Source organism: Molothrus ater, chromosome 1 (genome assembly GCF_012460135.2).
Source record: "Molothrus ater isolate BHLD 08-10-18 breed brown headed cowbird chromosome 1, BPBGC_Mater_1.1, whole genome shotgun sequence".
In the NCBI taxonomy this organism is placed as follows: Eukaryota; Metazoa; Chordata; class Aves; order Passeriformes; family Icteridae; genus Molothrus; species Molothrus ater.
In genome coordinates, this window is record NC_050478.2 from 64561770 (window position 1) to 64577282 (window position 15513).

Consider the following 15513-nt stretch of genomic DNA (forward strand, 5'->3'; position numbering starts at 1 on the left):
TTGACATGACCTGCATACCTGTCAGCAAGTGATAATCAAATTTCCTTGCCATACTAAAGTTGGGCAGAAGACATTTATTTAAAAAAAAACCAACCCAACCTATCTAGTTTCCATATTATATTGAATTTCTGAGAGACAATGGGAGTTTTTCTTTTATGCAAAGGAGTCTAAAAGGAGTACAAGCAGTTAAAGGGATGTCTGCTGCAGCTGGGACAGGGGTACAACTTCTCTTTGAAACAGCTTACATGCAGCATTACTGAAACTTAAAGAGCAGAGGTGGAATTATTTCTCTGCTTTTTCCATTTATTGATTATGCAAATACAGTTTCCCTTGTATAAATATTTAGCTTCTCCATTTCTCTCTGAAAATCAAACAGCAGCAGGGCTAGAAAAGCAGGGAACTCAATTGTAAAATTGGCATTACGGTGTATTTGTGAAAGTTGAGAGCACAAATTGTAGTGCATTTTTAATGAAAGTAAAACCCAAACTGACACTGTGCCTTACAAAATTATTGGGGAAAAAATGACACAGTGCCAAAAGGAAACTTCCTACAGAAGAAGATTATTTTAAAAAAATGTGGTGATAACATGGCAATGTTTAGCAGAAAAAGATAAAGGTATTAGGAAAGATAAATTATTCCAGTTCTTTTCTGCATAAACTTGCTCTGGAAGTGTTTGCCAGAAACAAAAAGCTCACCCCAGGAATACAAATAAATAGGCCTCTATAGTACAGGGTTAAAATTATCAATGTCTCACTAACTTGTGATCCAGACTAAGCAGGGCATTAAAAAATCCAAAAGAGCACCGCTTCTTCTATTCCTGAAGAGACTGAAAGGGTACACTGACATAACAGTTTCCAACAGCTGTGATAACAGCCCGTGCAGGGTCATGCTGGAGCTGATGGACAACAGCCCCTTGCACACAGAGCATTGGAGCCGTGCTTTGGGGGCTGCCTGTTGCCAGGCTCAGCTCTGGTTACCTTGTACAGTATATCACAGACTAATCCTTCTGTACTTGTCTGATCCTCCTCTGAGGGTTCTCCCCCATCTCCTTTTCTGGTTTTGCCAAGGCACAGGAATGCCGGTCCCTGACTCCTTTACTGGATTTTGCCTGTTTCAGCTTCTGACACAAAATGGCCCTTCCTCACCCAGAGGTGTTGTGAGATGCATAGAAGAGGGCTTTTCCTTTCCCCACTAATTGCATGGGTTTGATATGTAAAAGTTACAAACCTCTACTAAATACAGCACCAGAACAAATAATCTCTTAGTCATGACACTGCTGCTCTAAGACAGGAACTTACTGGGTTAAAATCTGAGACACTTCTTATTTATTTGAACAATCTCCCACTAAGTTCAATGCAACTGTACTGAGAGGAAACTACAGTGAGGACTGCTGAACAGAAAAGCTCACCATTATCACGTAATTATCCCAGGAAACCTACTGCTGAGGGAGACACTGTTACCCTTGGTCCCATGAGACACAAGGACCATGACACAGCAAGCTTTGGCCCTCTTTGCTAGCCTTAATCCCAGCTCTGGGAAGACCGCTGTTCCTCCCTGAAAAGCCACTCCATGGCAGAGAACTACAGTAGCACATCCCAGAATACTTCAGCAGGGTAAAATGGAGGGCAAGCTGCCCACAAACACACATGGTAAGTAAGGAAAGTAGATACCAGGCCTCCTTAGCTGATGAATATTCCAAAATAAACGTCACAGGAAGAGACCTTTCTCCTGTCCAGCAGCACAGCTTCAAGAGGGGCATTTGCAGATCAGGTGTTGCCATGGGATGCCTTCAGTTACAGTCTCAGGATGTCTTGACTGTTTCCTGTGGATTCACAGAGCAGGTGAAAGAGTGAATTCTGAACATCTTGTCCTCTCTTTGTATGTAGTCTGAGTGACCTGGAGTCTGACTCTTCATAAGTCTAAAAAAGTTGCAAATACCATATCATTTCTGGCGGGAGGAAGTGCGACTGGCACCCCAGGGAGGCTGAGGAGCATTAAAAACTAAAACCCAAACCTGACTTTTTTTGCAAAGATGCCACCTGGATTCTGACAAAAACAGATTTGCAATGCAAATTTGCATATTTTAGGAAAGTCTGAGTGCAGAAGGTTAGAAAGGTGTCAAATATCTGATATAAACTATGTTCTGAAAATACGTGGAAGTAGTATGGATAAAGATGATGTCAGAGGTGTCAACCAGTTTTCTGATTATTTGTCTTTGCAGATGGCACTTTATGTCAGTGTAATTTTTAAGCTGCTTCTGGAATTCTCCCTTTCTGTTTCTCCAGATTCAGCTGTCCCTTGCAATCCTATCACTCTGGACCACATTCTAATGCCCTCTGTTGTGCCAAATGGGGAGAGAACCAGTTGCATATGTCATGCTTTACAGGAGGGGATAAAACCTATGAAAAGCAGCAGGAATTGTAAATTTTTAACCTTTTCTTCTTTCTCACACAAACTGACTGTGATTGCATGAAAAGGCAGAATTAACATGTGAGAATACAGAGTCAAAGGATGTGGAATTCATCTTCTAAGCCAACAATGAAGAGTAGCTGCAGGACTTTTGGCACCTGAGTATGATGAAGCTTTCAAGAGCATTTCCTCTTGAAGGAACCTGAACTATAGGAGATTACACATACTGCATACTCAGCTTGCAGACTTACAGAAAAATTCCCTTTTAGGCAATTGTAACATGCATGTGTTTCAACCATTTCCGTGGCACTAGAATAAACAAAAATAAGGAAAAGAGGGCTGCAGAGGACGATTCAGAGAGGCTGAGGATTAGAGGAAGGAACATGAAACCATGAAAGGTGTATATGCCCATATTTTCTCTAATGGTCACAGCAACTACTGAGTAAGCAAATGGCCACTCCTAGTATGACTAATGGTGTAACTACTTAAGGACTTATTTCCACTGAAGTTTATGAAAGTTAAATCAAAACAAACCACACAGTTTAAAATAGAAATTCTCACTATCTGCTGTGAGCTGCAGCAGACTATTTCAGCCCATGCATGATTTTAAGCACACGTGCAGTTCTTTGGAAAGAGATGCAGTGCTTAAAACCATGTGCTCACATTGACTGCTTTGCTTAAGTGGGGTCTCCATCTGACCATACTGTGCTGCAAATCCAAAGTCTTTGCACTTTACTTTGTAAGCCATTAGTTTTGGCCCCACGGGAAGCTATTTATAAATATCTGAAATAATTAAATCAGATCTGTACAGCAGAAAAAGGAATCAACGAAATATGGTCACTATGGCAACAAATATTTCTGGATGTAATTTCGCTTCTAATCAGCAATGGCATCCCCATGTTCCTAACAATGGCAAAAGTTGTCAGGCTTTTTTTCTTGTTTGCCTGTTTGTATTAAATGTGTTTTTACAGAGTAAAACAATAAATGTAACGTTCAAGTATTTTAGACAAAGGTCCCTTTTCAGAAATATTTTACACTAGTTGGAAAAAATATCAGGAACTTGAAAAATAAATTCATTGTTTTCCCATCTTCTTATTGCTCTCCTGCCTCCCTGGTACAGAGTGAGTCTCTGCTAGACACAGAATATATGAGAATATATGAGAAATTTCATAGGCTGTAACTCTGCATTCAGATATAAAAGTGATCCCTTCACCACCAACAACAGCTCAAAGCAGGTTAGAAAGAAAAACCACCACAAACCAAATTGCTGTTTTTGACAGGCAGTGCTGGCTGACTCCTTTGTCAATATTAAACAAAAACAGAAAATAAAAGGTGCTCACACTTCACCAGACCCCACCTGCAAAATATACTTCTGGCCATGTCAATCACAAAAGTTAGGTTCTACATGCAGTACATGCTGGAAATGTCCAGATCGTGTCCTGTTCATGCACATAGTCTCTGAACTCACCAACTTGGCCACAGCCTCTTTGGAGTTTTGCAAATTTCATGCTTTGTGGATTGGGTCTTTGATAGGTTGTAGATTTCTCAGAGGAGTTTGTGAATTTGTCTGCACTTGGTGGAACTCAAAAACACCAAGGAGTTGTCTGAGCTCGTTTTCTCTTTTATTTTTTTTTCCATGAGTACATAAAGCAACATTTCAAAGATAGTTTCAAACACCCATCTTGTCCATTGCTAAATGAGAGGGCATTTCCAGGACAGGTCTGTATTTCTTCTCCGGTTTTACTTTCCTGTTTTTTTTATAATCAGTGGCCTCAAAGGTATGCAGTCAGTCCACCTACTTTTTTCCTTCGCTTAAAAACTAACAACTCCATTGGCAGTGTCCACCAAATGCAGCAAAGGAGGTCAGTCCTCAGAGATTGTCAAGATTGTACAAGTTTCATGAAAGCAGTTCTTTGGTAGAGAGAAGTGATCTTTTCCATGCCATGACTGCCAGAAAAGTTTGTTCACTTATCACCTGTGCAAGAATCTGTGTTAGCACTGGGGCAAGAGGTAAAAAAGTACCCATGCTTCTATTGCCCCACTCAAGGGAAAAGGTTCAGTGGGAGCTGACACCTTTTTTAAACAGTGATATAAATCATGGCTCTTCATGAAATCAGCCTTTGTGACTCCCAGTGCACCTGACCTTGCCAATCTTATACAGATGATTAAATTGTTAATATTGATCATTAAGTAACTCTTCACAGTTACCTGTGCCAATTCAGATGGGAGGGTTTAGATTGAGGTCACTCTCCAGTGTAGATTTATTCATTTATTTATTTATGATAATTATCATGTGATATTTTGGAGAAGAGAAATCTATTTATGCAAGAGAGGCATTAGGTTTGTAAAGCTCAAGCCACACCCTCCACACAACCAAAACAGCAGCAAAGCCATACAGAGATGCCAGAGCAAAGGATATGCTCAGCAAGCCTCTGACTTGCAAAAATTGGGGGTTGTTTTTCTTCTCTTTTATCAATGCAGGAAATTCATGCTAACGAAGGAGCTATAGCTGAAATGAGGTATTTAGAAAATCAGCAACAAAATACTTGGAGCTGACATGACTTCTTTCCCTCTGATCTCTAGCCTCCAAGCCCCTCCTGACACAACTCACCTTTTGGATACAGCAAAGAGAGCAAAGGAAACTGATGACCTCTCACCCACATCAGCTCCCACAGCAGCAGTACCAGCGCATTAGGCCAGGTTGCTCTGGGAATATGCAGTTGGATTTTGGCATAATATTTATCTTCTTTACTCATACAGTGTCTTAAAGCAAATATTCCTAGTAAAATTAAATGCTACTAGATTTGTCTTATGTTAAAGAATGTCTTCATGCTCCCCCTGGGCATGGGTGAGGGATTCATAAAATCTGAGATCCTTTATGTTGCATTGAGAGGGTACCCCCGCCCTCAGTGTGGCTGTTTGTCAGTGGGGTGACAACTGCAATGCAGGGTTATCTGACATTTGTTTTCTAATGCACATGCTGTTTCAAAAAGAATAATGTAAATGTAAACAAATGCAAAGGAATCCTGAGGAGAGAAAAATATTTACAAAGAAACCCACTTAATGAAAAGCCCGCATATTGCTCTGTATTGTTTCACTGACTATATATATATATATATATATATGTTAATTCTTCTAAGCCTCATTTGCCTAACAGCATGGAAACTGCCAGCATTTTAAGAGCTGCTATCAGATAACTTGAAATGACATTAGACAGACCATACAAACAGCAGACAGACTCTAGTGACTGTTTCCTTGGATCTGATCTGAGGTGCAGCATGGTTTTGCTACATGTAGGTTTTAAGGTTGCTGGACACCGCCTGAGTCCCTAAGCTTCTGTGGTAAGAGAAGTTACACAATATATTGCAAGCAAGGTCAGGGCTCTGAGAAATGTCACATGCTGGGGACTGATCTGAAATTTTTATTTACACCCTTGCCAGTGCAGGGGGTTGTTTTTCCCTCCTTCTATCTTCTCGTACTTTGCTGTCAATTCTTAGTCAGTGAGATGAGAAAACTCTTACATAATCCCTGAATTTCACTTTTAGGACTGTTTTCCTGATGCATCCAGGGTCACAGCAGTACAGAGAATCCCCAAGCCAGAACTCCCTGTGCTACACACTAACTCAAAACAATCACAAAGAGAGACAGGCGGTATGGATCTCAACCACAGAGATACTCTGAGATCTTGAAAACACTTGTGCATGTACTGAACTCATTAAAAGGAACTCTTTATTATTTTCTAGGGTCTTTTCACATGTTTCAGAAGATGCCTATTAGGATGACAGCACAGACAAAACCAATAAACTTACAAAGGATGCCTTTACAGAAGAGGGAGGAGAACGGAACAAATCCTCCAGAACAAGCTGTATTTCTAGTACACAACTATGCATCCTTTCACAAAGATTTCCTCCATTTAAATAAGATTCTGAAAGTATTTTTCCATCTCCTGAATATAACGTCAAATTTAAATTACTTTTCTTACTCACTAGTATTTCTCATGAACTTCTCATCTGGTTGCATTTAGGGTCTCTATTTTTTTCAAGCCAGCTGCCCTCCTCCCACCCATCCAATTTTAATAAAACCTGTTAACACGCTTGAGAGTCAAACATGAACAAAAATCTCCCATTCCCTCCAAAGTATGGCATTCATGAAGATGTCATGAATAAATAAACATTCTCTAGTGTTCTGTTTCTTTTGTCTAGCTTATTGGTGTTGAGAAACCCTCTTCTTTATTTATTTATGTTGGTATTTTATTTCCTTATTGAGTTTCAAAGATGAAAAGAGAAAAATAAGTACCAAGGAAATAGCTGATAGACTGAAATGACCAAGAATTTTCCCAGGGATGTTAAAAAAAATGCTTTAATATGAAGATGTTGGTGTCTCATTATTTCATTTAATATACCTTCTTTTAATATGGAATGCATGACATTCTGTGTATGAGAGTAGACAGCAAGCCAGTATAGTAAAATCACTGTGCAGGAATGCAGTTCCTTCTAATTCTGATTTAATGATATTGCATTTTACACCCCTAAATGACTTTTGTGCTCTGAAGTGAGGCAATCCTGCTTAGTCCATCCCTGTTCAAATGGTAGAATATGTACAGATCAGACAGCAAGTCAGTTTTGCACCGACCCACTGAGGTCCCCTGCACTTGCCTGCAGCAGATGCAATATCCTTACCTTTCCCCAGATTCCCTAGGGACACAGTGCATGGCAACATACTTGCAGCTCCCAGTGAAAAGACAATGTGCAGGATCAAGTCAGCAAGTGGGCTGATCTCTTCATGTCACCTCATACTTCATTACAGATCTTGGTAAATTGAGCAAATCTCAGAAAAATTATTGCTCAGACTCTAATTTTTAAACGAATTTATAAACCTCAGTGAAAATTAACAGACTTTGACGAATGCTAATTGGCTAGGCAAGATGCTTATCTTGGGTCTCAAAATACAGTCTGCCTTTTGTGTCTTAAAAAATCCAAGCACTATACCTGATTCTTATATGCAACTAATATGAAATTTTAATTGTTTCATGTTGCCTGGTCCATTTTTCAAAGCCACATTAATTCTTTGGTAGAATTAAATCCAATTTGATCCTTCTACATGGCTTACCAAAGAACAATGTAGTATCTTTTCTACACAGTGTTAACACACTCACTGTATTTTCTCAGCAAAGGTCCTTTCTAGAGGTGAAAATGGAGGCATTAGAGCACAACATGCTTTCTGTGTCCTACTTCATAACCTCACACCTTATATGAACTGTGAAACTTAAGACTAAGGGACAAACATGACAAACCAGCCAAACAGTACTATTTTTATTCTCATGACAAAGCCTGAGTTTGGTTGGTTGGGTTTTTTTACTTCTTTTTAAAGGCAAAAGTCATGCCTTTTCCAACTGAGGACAATAAAGGCTGTAAGAATGCTTAGAAACCTCACATTACCTTACTGGGTTGCAGCAATAAGTACGTAGATGCTACACTGACGAAAGTCCCGCTACTCAAGCGGTAACATGCTCAAACTTCCACTTATTCTGCAAAACAAAACAATAAAAAAACCAACCTGCTGCATAGTTTTGAATCTGTAGCCTTTGGGGCTGGAATCTTACAGGTTAAACTTACAGGTAAATTTTTGACAGAATTTGACTTTCAAATTTGTAAGGTAAATGCAGAAAGTAGTGGTGACTCAGTGCAGGCAGAGCTCCTCCCTTCTGAGTCACTTCTGCTTGGATATCACAGGAAGACGGGAGCAGTACTGTAGACCTGCAGGTGTCACCTTACCCAGGGATCATACTACAGAGATCCTGACCTTTTGGCAGGGGGCGAAGAAAGCCTCCACGACCTTTTGCGCATGGAGGGTTATTCCACTTTAGTGTTTGGGTCAAATTCTAACTTACCTTGTTCCTACCTACCAAAGAAAGACAACAGAGAGGGGAAAAAAATATCTCTGAAGCAGCAAAGATAATGTGGTCTGACAGTCCTTGAAGAAGAGGAATGCTGTGTTACAGAGGAGCACTGGCCGTACCGCAGCAGCAGGTGGTGAGACTCAGCGCAGGGTAGTAAATCTCCTCAAGGTCCTTCTGGAATGAAGGCACTGAACAGCCATCACAGGCTGCTATTTTTTTTTAACAAATCACATCTAATCCAACAAGTGAAACCACCTAAAAGCTATTGTTATATTGCAGCTATTTTTAGTTGAAGAAACCAAGACTGCAAAGTAAACTGGATAGTAAGAAGCACAGACTAAAAATACTTGACAGCAACATGATATCTTTGGATCAGAAAACATGGTTGAGCTAGTAAACAAACTATTTTCTCCTACAGCACAACTCATGAGCACAGGATGGGTGAGACTGGCAATACACTGTCTATCCAAAGAGACAACAGCGCATAAATGGAATAACCTCCAGCTTAAGTCCATCTTCCCTCCTAAATCCTCTCTTCAGCCCTTGCAAAGAAAGTCTCAAGCTTTAATCTGATTGTCCAAGTCACAACATGAAGAAGTCCTCCACATCCCTATCAAAAGATGTTGTGAGAAGAGAGCACAAACCTATTCATCTGCATTTCCTCTACATGTCTTTGTGCCCCACATACCTCCAAAGGAAAGGAGAGGACAGTTCTCTGGAGCAGTTCTCTCTCTTCTTTGCTTATGCTATGATTAGCAGACATCCCTGGGTGAGTGCTGAGGAACACCGAAACCTCTCTTTTCCTCTTAATGAAAAAGTAGTCAAGGGAACATTTCGGAATCTACTTTAATTGCTTAAGCAGTGAGGTGAAAGCAAATTTTCTTGCAAACTCAGTTTCCCCAGTACAAGCAATACAAGAAAAACTAAGTCCTTTAAAAAAACCCAAAGGGTTGGGTTGAACTTGACAAATGAGGATGTGGTATTTTCTGGCCATAAATTAGAACCTTCCAGCTCTCTGACAGGAAAGCACAAGTCACTCCTCTGGAGGGTTGAGAGTGCACGAGGCCACTGACACAGCTATTCCTGAATCCAGAGCTGCATTCATGTCATCAGTTTCTCACTAAGGACTAAGGGGCTGAAGCATGTTTGAATGAGCTCTTCTCTGCATTTCTATCCGTGTATCCACATTTCATTTCTACTAACCTACTTCTGCTAAGAGATGTGCAGAGTTCTATGAGGCTGATGTCTGGCATACAGCTTGTCGACTGCCAGTTTAATCCCTTGTAATAATAACTGGTGACGGTTTAGTGGCTGTCTTTCACCAGCATCCCCATATTTGTTTCCCCCCCACTTATTTGACTGCAGGTCAGATGCAACCTGATGAAATTTGGTTTAATTTCTTTGCTTTTAGCAGTGCTTCACCAGTTTAGACTGATTGAGAATTTTTTTCTCAACAGTATTCTTTGTACCAGACTTCTTGTTTTGCATACAAAATACAAGTAAGTAATGAGTTTTGTGTTTTATCAGTCCAGACTATGTGTATATGGCTCAGCAGACAGGTCCAAGCACTGGTTTTCCCATTGGGCACTATGGTGGGGTGGGTGTACAATATTTTTAAGATGCACAGGAGTGTGCTTAGCAGGCAGTCATTCAGCTATCACACCACACAGAACACCAATGGGATTTTGCAGATTTGTCAAATGTCTGTCTCTTAGTTGCCTGTGCTCAGGACAGGTAAGCATGAGACTCAGGTGTTTCACACTCCAATTTCTAAGTTTTAGCTAGTCTGCAAATCCCAGTTTATTGCTTCCCTGACACAACTGCCTTGCTTTTTGTCAACATTAAGAATCATTTTTCTAACCCTGAGTGTGTCACATGGTGGGTGTGAGAGCTTTGTGATTTTGCAGGTTCAGCCTCTGGCATTGGCGCTCCCTCCATTACAGCATCATAGGACAACTTCAGTTCACGCCAGGCACCAGCTTCATTCTACTTTCTGAACTGTTCTAGCACTGGCCAGCACTGTTCAGTGTACCCATGACTTGGTATTCATAAACCCTTTCCCTTGGGTTTTATTTCCTAACATACCTTTTCCTTATGTTCCCCTACAAACACGACATGCATTGTAACTTTTATTGATGCCTTCCACCTCTGGCTTCACTCATCATTCACCCCTGCTTCCCCTGACATGCCTATTATTTTCCTACAGATAGGCAATGTGTCTTTAATCTACAGTTACACAAGCTTTGAATTTTGTTTGCTGGATCACTGAAATTCTGCATCACCTCTTCCACTGTGCTTTAAAGAGAAAAATATTCCCATCAGAAACTACACCTGGTGGTTGACATTTGGTGATTTAATTGGGAATAAGGATGTTTTCATAGTTGAAGTTCATGTGGTTTAGAGCTCTGATACTGTAACAAAGGGGACTTTGGAATATGGCAATATTAATAGGTTTCGGGGAAAAAAAGAATCCTATGATGAAATCTGTTATAATAGGAACACTATCGGGAAAGAGGTGGTGGAAGCTTCCCCAGTTAGAAACTTTTAGCAGAAATTCACAATTCAAGAACTTATCCGAGATAAAGATTGTAGATCATCAAGAAGAGTGAGAAGATGATGAGACTTCTAAGTTTCCCTCACTGTGATCTGTTGGAACATGAGTGTACTACCTACTTTATGCTTCCCTAGACAAAGTCAAACTAACACCCATGTAGCACACACTGAGCAGAGCAGAGGTTAGACATTCTGCTCTCCTCTGTAATGGGATGTGGTTGGTGGAAGTGCACAGATTAGCAGACAAAGCTGTGCCTAATGTTATTAGCCAAATGCTTTCACAGAGCAATGGCATTATGGAACTTCAGCAGAAATGTCTCACTGACCCAAATGATAGTCTTGCTAGGTTAACAGAGAAAGGATTACTTTTATTTTCATCCCTGCATAACAAATCATGGTGGTGTTTGCCCCAGGCATTCTAATAATAGTGTTAGCAAATAAAGTGTGCATGTAAGTATATGTATATGATGTATACGTATATAGAAATTCCAGCTGCATTTAATTGATGGTGCAGTGAATGTTCTGAAGACCACAATTATTCACTGAAATAAAGCACTAGCAAGAATGACTGGTGTGCAATATAATCACAGGTCTTTGTTGCTTCCAGAAACCTAATGGATGAACACACAACATCCATTGGTTTCCAACATGACAGGCATATGGTGTTCATAAATAAATAAAAAGCATGATATTACAGTTACGCTGATACCACTGAGTGGCAACATTTGGTAAACTGGAAAGCTGTCTATTCTATCCTACCTCGACAGCAAAAACACAAAATCTCTGAGTAAAACCAATTAATTGTGACTGATTAGCTTTTGGGGTTTCCTCCGATTAAGCTGTGTTACTAGGTTCCAAATGAAACACTAGATCACTTTCTCATTTATAGGTTCAGATATATATTTTAAAACCATTAAAATTACATAGAACGTAATTGGCAGCTACAATACCCTTCTGCAACAATACCTCCATACCTAGGAGAGATTCCCAGCAATATATAAGACTGCAGCAGGAGCTGGGTGCCTATGTTCTACTTTGATTTAAAACTGAGATCCTGAAAAGGCCAAAATAGCTGCCTACAGGAACAATCCTGCTCTTTTACAGTGATCTGCTGTTTGTGGTAATTACCAAAACATGGGTAACCCTGGTTCAATTTCCAAATTTCCATGTGTTTAGGAACATCAGTTTCACATCTCTCCCAGGAATGCTCTACACTCCTCTTCCACATGTTCTCACTTCTTTCCCAAACTGCCACAGTTTCACCAGTGGCATCATTCCTGCAAAATATGCAGCATATAGGAATACATTTCTTTCTGCTACACTTGCATTCTGAAGCCACAACCAGATCCCGAGCAATAAGTATCAGCCAGCTGATCCATCTCAAAACACCAAAATACACCAAAATACATATTATCTTAAGCAAGTGGAGAAATGACACCGGTGAAGTTGTTCACAGACTTCCCTTCAGCACAATAAATGTTGTACAGTCCATGCCTTTAAATCTTAAAATCCATTAGTCTGACTGTAAACTTAGCCAGACATCCAGCATGGCCAGGTAAACACTATCCCATCAACTCAAGCTAACTTCAGGCTAATCCTCATCTGAATTCATCCAGATTCATCATTTTCCTGTGGGACCTACAGGTTCTGTAGATAATCTTCACTCTTCAGGCTTTGGAGAAACCCAGCCCTACCACAAAGACACAAACCCCAGTCAGTCCAGAATATTTTCACAATGAGTGAATCAGAAAGAACTCCCTTCCTAGGCTGTACATGGTAACCTCCTTTGGGCTAAGACTAGCCCAAAATCTGGAGCTAACATATGGTATAGGAGAGAAGTATACAATGTATTCCTGATCACTAAAGTGTTCAAATGGTCTTTAATTAATTTCCATATGATAGAGGTCACCTTTCTCTTTGGGTAAACCTAAAGTGATGATTAAGACTGAGATATGGTTGGAAAAGATTTTTATTTCTGAGGGCTGCTGAAGGAGTAGATAGCCTGGTGCTAATACAATTGTATCAGCCACAGTTAGGTCATAAGATCATGCATCCAAGAGCTGGAGGCCTGTTTTTCACAGGTTATGTGATGCAAAAATAAAGGCTTGTTGACAGTGGACTGAATGGACTAGAGGAGGTTGCAAATGATGAAGTATCCCTGGGGTTTAGGTAAGGATTCCTAGGAATCTAAAGGCTGGAAAATCATACCCTAGATTCTGTCAGGACCACAAAAGCAGAAAAAGGTCTGATGCTAGAAGGGATGTAAGGTAAAACTGAGTTTTGAGGAATTATACTCCAATAGTAGGGGATGTTTTCCCCTTGTTATGGTGTTAGTGATACAGTTCAGTTATAGGAATGAATGGGCTAGAGAACTGTATTTATTCCTGAATTTTACTGGGATTGCCATCATAAATTGAGGGTGCTAATACAGTAGTAGGATGTTGTAGCATAGCTTAGAGGATATATTTTGATCTGTTAATGGCCAGCTTCACTTCTGGTTTTACAGAAGAGGATGTGTTAGCCTGTCAGAGTAGGTCAAAAACTGTACTGCAGATATTTTGAATTAGCAGTACAAACAAGGGCTGCATGATGAACCATACCTACATGCAAGAAGTTTGTCTTTTGTTGAGACATAGGCATGGAAAATTAGGGGTTTTTTCTGAAAAAAAAAAAAAAAAAAAACAGGATTTTTTCTGAGTCCTCAAAGACCTGCTGTTGCTGCTAGACCAAAAAGCTAGATTTTGGTTTTGGGTCTGTCAATGTCATCAGTCTTCCCCTTGAGCTGAAAAAGCTGAACTCCTAAATACATCTGCAAGTATTTCTGGGACAGCCAAATGTTGCTTTTCTGGCCTTAATACAGAAGTTTGTGCAATGACTGGAAAGCCAGGCTAATTCACCCTTTGTGCAGACACCACAAGACACTCAGGAGTGCTGGGCACAGCAAGGGAAAGGAAACATGATGGGGTGGACTGCATTTGGTTTGAGATTAACGTTTTAGAAGTTCATCTTCCAGGTCCACAGGGGTCTGAGAAGGTAAATGCACTACTAAGTGGGCTGTGTGCTATAGGGCTCCATTGAGCACTGACACCCTTAGCTGGGCTACTATTTAAGTTCAGGTCACTGGGCTAGAGTTTAAAGTTACAATTAGCCCTCGAAACAGAAGTGGCTGGAGTGTCAGGTTTAACACAATGTTCCAGACCAACAGGAGAGTCAAGCTGGAAGACATCTGGGGACAGAGTGAGCTGACCTAACTGAATTCAGGTGAACATTAAGGGCTTGTCATAATTTCAATTGAAAAGCAACATTTATGTCTCATCCTGTGGGTGCTGCTGGATTTCACTTGAGTTAGCCTTAACATGTTAAACCAGATTTAATCTGGAGAGTCTGAAGAGTCAAGTAGGGTTTAGTGACAGCATGGCTTAGGATCGGTATAGGTATAGGCCATTAGAACTAGGAAAACTACTGATGACAAAATCAAATGGAGAGCTAAGGTTAGATATGGGCAAACAGGGCCTGAGTTTGGGGCTAAGTGCTCTCATTATGGTTAATGTTTGGTACCAGAGGGGCTGAAGAACTTAGTGAAAGTCTGTCCTGCAAATGATTCACTGCTCATTTTTCTAAGCATGAGAGTCTTCATAGGGAAAAGCCTAGCAGACAGAAGAAGAAGGTGAAAGAGGAAAGAGACGCACAGTACTCATCAAGACTTTGGGACTGCAAGAGAATGGTTTAGAAGTCTATACACATACGCACATCTGTTTTCCCCAGTCTTTAACTTTCATCCCATCCTTCCCGTCTCCCTGTGAGTTTCCCTTCCCCCCAACTCCCACAGTCCTCTGTCTCTTCATGTCACACAGACATTCCTTTCTTTATGTTTCTCTTCATCCTTTCAGTCCCAGCATTGGGCAGAGGCAGCAAAAGAAGAGAAAAACAAGGGGAAAAGCTTTACCAGTTTTTTTTTCATCTTGTGACCAAACGAACAGCAAGAACCACAACCACCAGCACCACCACAATAAAAATGGACGTGTTGCAGCACCGTAGTCTCGTTAGCCTGTTGAGAGCAGTAACTGAAGGTTGCAGAGGTTTGACCACAAGCCCTCGGGGAGGGATCGAAGCATTTGAGGGACCGCCAGCAGGCAGTGAGCCGGCTGTGCCCGCGGGCTCTCTGGCCGACCGGGCACCTCTGACCCCACCGGACCATGTCTCCTGGCACTTGCTGTTTGCAGCAAACCTGTCTCGAAGGGCACCGGGCGTCCCCGAGGGGCACCCCTGAGGCCGCCCCTTTGCCTGGCGGCCCCGAGGCCCGGCTGCCGCCGCACGGGGGGCATCCAGCTGTTGCCAACAGCTGTGTGTCAGCCCCGGCCGCGCCGCGGCCGAGCGCGGGGTCCGCCCCGCCGGCGTCCCCGCCCCTGCGAGGAGGAGGAGGAGGAACCGAGAGTGACCGACCCGGTGGCTTTTAGGGGGGAGGCCACTCAGTTGTTAGAGCCCAGGCCCTGCACTCCTCTTCCAGCTGCTGTTTCTGCTCGTTTCCAGCACTACGGCCGCCAGGCTGGCTGCTGCCCGGCCTCCCCTCCTCCTTTTGCCGGTACCTACCTCAAAACCGCCCGAGGCTGCGAGGCTCCGCTCTTGAAGGAGGAGGAAGCTGGGTCTGCAAA

The 15513-nt window shown here is 41.5% G+C and overlaps 1 protein-coding gene across 1 annotated transcript in view; it reads right to left on the bottom strand.

Moving 5' to 3' along the window:
• The window catches only part of ATXN1 (ataxin 1), a 371937-nt gene that overhangs the window by 356131 nt on the left and 293 nt on the right, over positions 1-15513 (bottom strand). The window contains exons 2-3 of the mRNA XM_054514234.1: positions 15452-15506; positions 1671-1822 (exon numbers count right to left, since the gene is read on the bottom strand). The gene's annotated coding sequence lies outside the window, so the exon portion shown is untranslated. The remainder of the gene's footprint in view (positions 1-1670; positions 1823-15451; positions 15507-15513) is intronic.